The sequence below is a fragment of the Peromyscus californicus genome, unplaced genomic scaffold, assembly GCF_007827085.1.
Source record: "Peromyscus californicus insignis strain IS unplaced genomic scaffold, ASM782708v3 Scaffold_19__1_contigs__length_69161282, whole genome shotgun sequence".
Lineage (NCBI taxonomy): Eukaryota > Metazoa > Chordata > Mammalia > Rodentia > Cricetidae > Peromyscus > Peromyscus californicus.
Window position 1 is genome coordinate 66,956,066 of NW_026294491.1, and position 6,998 is coordinate 66,963,063.

At 37.4% G+C, this 6,998-nt stretch overlaps 1 non-coding gene across 1 annotated transcript; it reads left to right on the top strand.

Moving 5' to 3' along the window:
- Positions 1 to 338: 338 nt before the first annotated feature.
- Positions 339 to 440, top strand: LOC128115094 (U6 spliceosomal RNA). The gene has a single exon (XR_008219989.1). It is a non-coding gene; the product is annotated as a U6 spliceosomal RNA (small nuclear RNA).
- Positions 441 to 6,998: the final 6,558 nt, after the last annotated feature.

The window sequence follows — 6,998 nt, forward strand, 5'->3', positions numbered from 1 at the left end:
GCAGCACACATCCTAAATCATTAAAATTAGAACAATACGGAGAAGATTAGTATGGTAAAAGAAAATGGCTCCCAAAGGGAGTGTCACTTTTGGGAGGGAGGGGTCGCCTTGTTGGAGGAAGTGTGTCACTGTGGAGGTGGGCTTTGAGGTCTTCTATGTTCAGGCTATACCCGGTGACACAGTTCACTTTATGTTGCCTGTGAATCAAGATGTAGAACTCTCAGTTCCTTCTCCAGCACCATGTCTGCCTGCACACTGCCATGTCCTGCCATGATGACAATGGACTAAACCTCTGAAAGCCACCCCAATTAAATGTTTTCCTTTATAAGAGTTGCCATAGTCATGGTGTCTCTTCACAGCAATAGAAACCATAATTAAGACAATTATCATGGCCCCTGTGCAAGGATGATATGCAAATTTGTGAGACTTTCCATATATTATATATATCATGACAAAGTTGGATTTATGGCTTATATAAGGACAGTGTAATATTGGGGAAAGATCTAAAAGTTATTCCATTAGAAGATTCAATTAAGCATCTGATATTCTTGATAGATGCAAAACAGGCATTTAAAGATGAGGGCTATGCTATCACTAAAATGATGTCATAAAATAAAAATACAATGACAACAGATATTTACAATATATCTGCAGTTCTATAACCTTATATATGCCATATGATAACTGTAATATGCATATATCATACTGATATGTGGGTGAGCTATATAAAGTCTATATTTATATATGTGTTATTTATATTCTTAAAGAAACAACAGAAGAAAAACATCAGAATGTTTATTTTGTCAGGTGATGGTTTGAGAATAATTTTTGCTGCTTTATATTTACTTTTCTATTATTTTACTAAGTTTCTGTGATGTTTATGTTTTTGGCAATGATAAGAAGAATCAGTATTTATTGAAACCCATGAGTGGAGACAGTCCTCTTGAATTCCTTTCGAGAGCAGGACTTCTCTGAACATAACACAGATAAAGAGGTGGAGATGATGGAGTTGGTCACAGAGTTGTGTATTTATCTCATAATAAATTCTAAAATCCCTTGGAAAAAGAGAAACAGTTAACACCAGAGACTTCAGTGGATGCCTTTCTCTGCTGAAAATATTCCTCAAAGGTCTGGATAAACCTGGTGTGGTGTTCATCTCTTTAATCTCAGCACTCAGGAGGCAGGGGCAGGTGAATCTTGTGAATTCGAGGTTGGCATGATTTATAGAGCAAGTTCTAGGACAGCCTGAGCTGTACATGAGACCCTGCCTCAAAAGAAACACACACACACAATAAATAGCAAAAGATGATTGGAGACAAGAAAAGGATGCCAACTTCCCAACTTTCACTTTTGTTCAAGACTGAGTTTTAATCCCTAGATGTCTAATAGGGTAAGAGAAGGATGAAAAGACACAAGACAGAAGAAAAAACAAAATTACAACTTCTCAGAAAAAGTGTGTCTTTCAATACTCAACAATTTTTCCAATTATCATTATCTACTAGAAATAGGTTAGCAACAAACATAGACATGAGCCCTTTTTAGAAATAAAATCCCTGCCACAAGCTTTGCAAATATAAATCCCTATAAGGATCATGTGGAATGGAAATGTAGTTTAACGTAATTGTGGAGAAATTGTTTTTTATCTGAGAGTATGAAATCTTAAGAAAAATACAAAACCCATTTTATAAGAAAAGGTTGACAATCTACCATAAAAATCAGGCTAATTGTCCAGGATTCAGCATAAGAAAATGAAAAGAGCCGGGTGGTGGTGGCACACACCTTTAATCCCAGCACTTGGAAGGCAGAGGTAGGCGGATCTCTGTGAGTTCGAGGCCAGCCTGGACTACAGAGTGAGTTCTAGGACAGACTCCAAAGCTACACAGAGAAACCCTGTTTCAAAAAAAAAAAAAGAAAAAGAAAAAGAAAAAGAAAAGAAAAAAGAAAGGAAGGAAGGAGGGAGGGAGGGAGGGAGGGAGGGAAGGAAGGAAGGCAGGAAGGAAGGAAGAAAGGAAGGAAATGAAAAGACAATACATAAGGTGAAAACTTTGACATAAGATTAATAAATAATATACAGATTTCACAAATCAGTAAGAAGACAATCCAAGAACCCATTAAATTTAAAAATAGGGAATGGTTATGATCAGAAAGGGAACGTTTAAAACTATGATGTCTTGAGTCAAGCAATCAGGATCAGCCCCAGGAGCTGGACTCCTTGTGGAGGATTACTGGGCAGAGCTCCCCAAGATAAGGGCAGAAGTGAAAGGAGGTGAAGGAACACAACTGGATGGAGGTGAGCTGTTCCCCAGAATATGTAAATGTCAAGACTTTAGCCACAAAGACCTCAGCTCTTTCCATGGAGTTGTAATGATGAGAAATAAGAATAATAAACATTGACTGAAGGAAGTAGTGAGAATGGGCCTCCAGGATCTCTTTGGAGAATAGCACATATCTGCACTCAGTCCCAGAAAAAGCAATTAAGGGGCTGATCAAGGAAGTTCAGCTCATCAAGGCAAAGTTTGCTTAGAGCCCTCAGTGTCTGCAAATATCTCAGTCACCCTTGTATGACATAAATCCAGTGGTTTAGTTTCAGAATATAAGTACCCTGGGAACCACCTTAGGCCCAGGTATGGATAAACAAGAAATGCTGGCCCTGCTGGTAGCCTGTTAAACTAGTTCCCCACCTAAACTCTGCTTGTCTAGCTACTTCTACCGAGCAAACCAGAAGTTTACAGTAGAAATCATTGACAGTCAAGCTTGTCTAATGACCTGCAGACATGACAAGACCACGTGCTTGATACACTTTGAAATAAACAGGGTGTAAAACAGGTGAATCCACACAGACTCTGTTGAGAAATGGACAAATGTAAATATCGGAAGGTAAGATGTAGATGACTAAGATGGTACCCTTTTGATTATGCAAGCAGTGAGGAGATGGAGGAAAGGGATATATATATATATATATATATATATATATATATATATATATATATATATATATATATATATCCACTGTTCTGTGATCCAAAACAAAATAAAATAAAAGTTATCGGGCACGGTGGCTCACACCATATTCAGGTAGCAGAAGTAGGTGGATCTCTGGGAATGGCCTGCCTAGTCTACATAACAAGTCCCAAGTAAGCCAGGGCTGCATAGTAAGCCAGTGTCTCAACAACAAAACCTGTCCTCAGTCAGCATGCCTGCCACTCTAAGCTGGTACCATCTCCACAAAATCATAAAGTACACTCCCTCGCTTTCACTGTTCTGGGTCTCCAGTGCTCTTAATATGAAGTGAGAATCCATGTTTTATAGCTATAAGTTTTCCTGTGCCCCACCCAGCCTGCAGCAGCTTATAAAATAATCACTCAGAGGCTTAATATTAATTATAATCTGTTTGGTCTATGGCTCAGGCTTCTTGCTAGCTGTCTCTTACATATTAACTCAACCCATTCTTATTAATTTATGTTTTGCCACGTGACTTCACGGCATTACCTGTTCTCTCACATCTTGCTTCTCCTGGCGGCAGCTTGGAGCGTCTTCTCCAATTCCACTTTTCTTTTCTCACTCTCTCTTAGATTTCCTGCCTGGCTCCATTCTGCCCTGCCATAGGCCAATGCAGCTTTATTTATTTGTGAATATGGGAGCAACACATATTCACAGCATACAGAAAGGCATCCCACAGCAATGTTTCTTACACTCTAGTCCTAAGCCCAGATATGGTTGCTTCCAAAACTTTCATCTACACCATGTACACTGAAACCTGCTATAGAAACATGCTGCTCTAGTCCAACTTGGTGATGCATGTTTGTATTCCCAGCTCTCAAGAGGCTGAGGCAGGAAGATGAAAAGTTCAAGGCCAGCAAGGGCAACTTAGTGAGAACCTATCTCAAAAGTAAGAAGAGAAGCTGAGATGTAGCCAAATGGCAGAATACAGAATACATGCATGAGTCCCTAGGCTTAATACTCAGTACTTCAAAACATAAAAAAGTTAAAATTAAAAATATGACAACTATTATGCTTTTAAAAACAAAGCTTGAGTATCTAGAGTCCCAGTAATGGGGTTACTAAAAGTGACTTCCATAGAAGTCCTATAGTAACACAGTTACCAAATCTGGCTATAATGGAGCCCATGCTGAAGAATGTCCAGAGAACAGAAATCATACTTAAGATCTCATTCCTAAGCATCTCTCAGCATCAATCAGGTGTTATGAAGGCAAGGAATAAGACTAGAGGGAGAGACACCAATGGTCATCTAAAACTCTGGGGTGATTTGGCCTGCTTGCTTTGGCCCTGTCTTTGTTTAGTGCCTTGGAGACTTGGGAAAAAATGGAAAATTTGAGCACTTTCCAGGTATTGCTTTTGAGGAATTTACACATATATTAATACATAAAGGCCAGAAAAGTTTTGCAAAATAATAATAATAATTAATAGAAAGGAAACTTGTATAAGTACACCATGACCTACTCTGGGAAGCCCTGAACCAAACCAGTGAGGAAAGAAGTATTAGAAGATTGTTATGGTTAGTTTTAATTGTCAACCTGACGTAACCTAGAGTTATGACATAATCACCTGGAGAGTCTTAGTGAGAGATTTGTCTACATTGGGTTGCCCTGTTAATGTCTTAGATTAATTGATGTGGAAAGACACTACCTACCATAGGTAGTACTATTCCTTAGTTAAGGGATCCTGACCTTCATAGGAGTGGATCAGTTGAGCTGAACACAAGAAAGTGAGTATGTATGCATTCATTTCTCTCTACTCATGACTGTAGATGTGAAATGACTAGCTGTTTGAAGGTCTTTGACCTCCCTAAAATGATGGAGTGTAACCTAGAAACACGGGTTGAAATAAATCCATTATCCATTAAGTTGCATTTTGTCAGGGTGTTTTATCACAACAGAAATAAACAACAACAAAGATTAAATCCAATGCAAGAACACTCTGTAAATACACTAGATGCAAAACTATTGGCTCAGAATCAAAACAAAGGCTACAGATAAGTGCTCCTCAACTTATCTGCAATTAAAAGTTGCTGTTAGGTTGGCTGTTGGTCTGAATAATTGGGGAGTTTTGCTTGGCAAGGTCTAGCTGCAGAGCCTCTCCAGTGGTCATCCTATCTCAGGCTTCTAAGTAGTGGGGTCAAATGCATGCGCTACCATTCAAACATTTCTAGCGTATTATGGACCTGTGCCTTAGCAAAAGTCTGTGGATGTACACTCGGAATTAGTATGGTGTCAAATCACAGTAAGAGTTCTACACTGCTAGTTCCAGTTGGTGTGGTTTTCTCATAGGAGCAAACCATTCATGGACTTAGCTGCCCATAGGAAGTACCATTGCAGCAGAGCCACAAAGAAGGTAGAGGATCCAAGTCTAGTGTGAGATAGATGGGTTAGCTGGTAAGCAGGAAGGTTCACTACTCACCCTGATGTCTGGCAGGCTTCAGAGGGAGCCAAAGGTTTTAAATCAACCGGAAAGAGAATTAAATGAAAGTAGCAGCTCAGTTAGCAAATATCACAGGAGTGAGCCTGTTTTCCTGAGAGGTTAACTCTTTCCCATTTAATACTTCATTCCTGGACTAACCAGGGGCAAGTAAGAACTAATTATAAATCTCTCTTTCTCTTTCTGTGTTGGAACACATTGAGTATCTCACGAGTGTCTCTAAAGATATGACTCTCTTTTCAATATGTTCTGAAAGAAGGAGGATAATAGAAAATGCCATTTGCTACTCTATCCAGCAAGAAGGATTCTGGTCATAAAAATAGAGCCTACTCTTATATTACCATGGGGAGAGGAAAACAGCAGGATATCATTGGGAGAGGAATTGGGCAATAATTACCAAAACTTCACAGGCATTTGTTCCTTATCTAGCTGTTGTATTCCTAGGTATCAACTCCAAAGTTGTTCTGGTAGAAAATAAAAAAAGACACACATAGCAAGCTAGGGCTTCCTAATCATTTCTACTCAAAACTTCTTTGTTGAGAAATTTTATGTGACCCTAAGTAAATAGGGTTACCAAATAGGCATACAAATCAAATACTTGGTGATAATAAATCACAAATAAACTTATTTTAAAATAGTTCTTTGGCATATATATTACCATTTATTAAGGAAGAAAGTGAATTTGCATGCTAATGAAGAATGTGTTTATTTTTACATAAAGAATTAAATCTTTGTGGAATATTTGGTTTTGCAAGACAGAGAGCATCTTCAATATATTTCAGATGAATTAATTTTATAATCACCAATCCCATGAATATCACTTTATACAAAATGGCAGAAGTGTATTTGCAGCAATTTCAGAACTTGTTGGAAATTCAATTGTAATTCTGAGCCAAATTCACTGAATCCTTTTTATGAACCTCAAGTCATCAACTCAATCAGCAATTTTTAAAATCAAACATTTTAACACAATTCTAAAAATATATAATATAGTATTATATATAATACACATATAACATATAATGATATATATCAAATTATTATATATTATAGTATTATATGTAGTATACATGCAGGCAAAGCACACACATACACATTAAATAAAATAAAAGAATGAAAACTAAAGTAAAAGAAGCTGTGCACTAAGACTTACATTAGAAAATTCTTCTAAGTAACAAACACCTAAAACCAGTCCAAATAAACTATGGTGTAGCTGAAGAACCTGTGCTGTGCTTTTAAAAGGGATAAGAAATATCTTTATATGCTACTCACAATTAATATGGTATGTACAGTAAGTTAATCTTTACCTAAAGCAAGGAGTAGATAGATGATGGATGGATGGATAGATGATAGACAGATAGATGATAGATGGTAGATAGATAGATAGGTGGATAGATAGATGATAGATAGATAGATAGATAGATAGATAGATAGATAGATAGATGATAAATAAATGTACAGATAGGTATCAATAAACAAGCAACCAAGGGGTTCAAATACAATTTAATTTTTGAAACACCTACTAACATCTAGGGAAATAGTTTTTAAAGCCATTGCTGTGT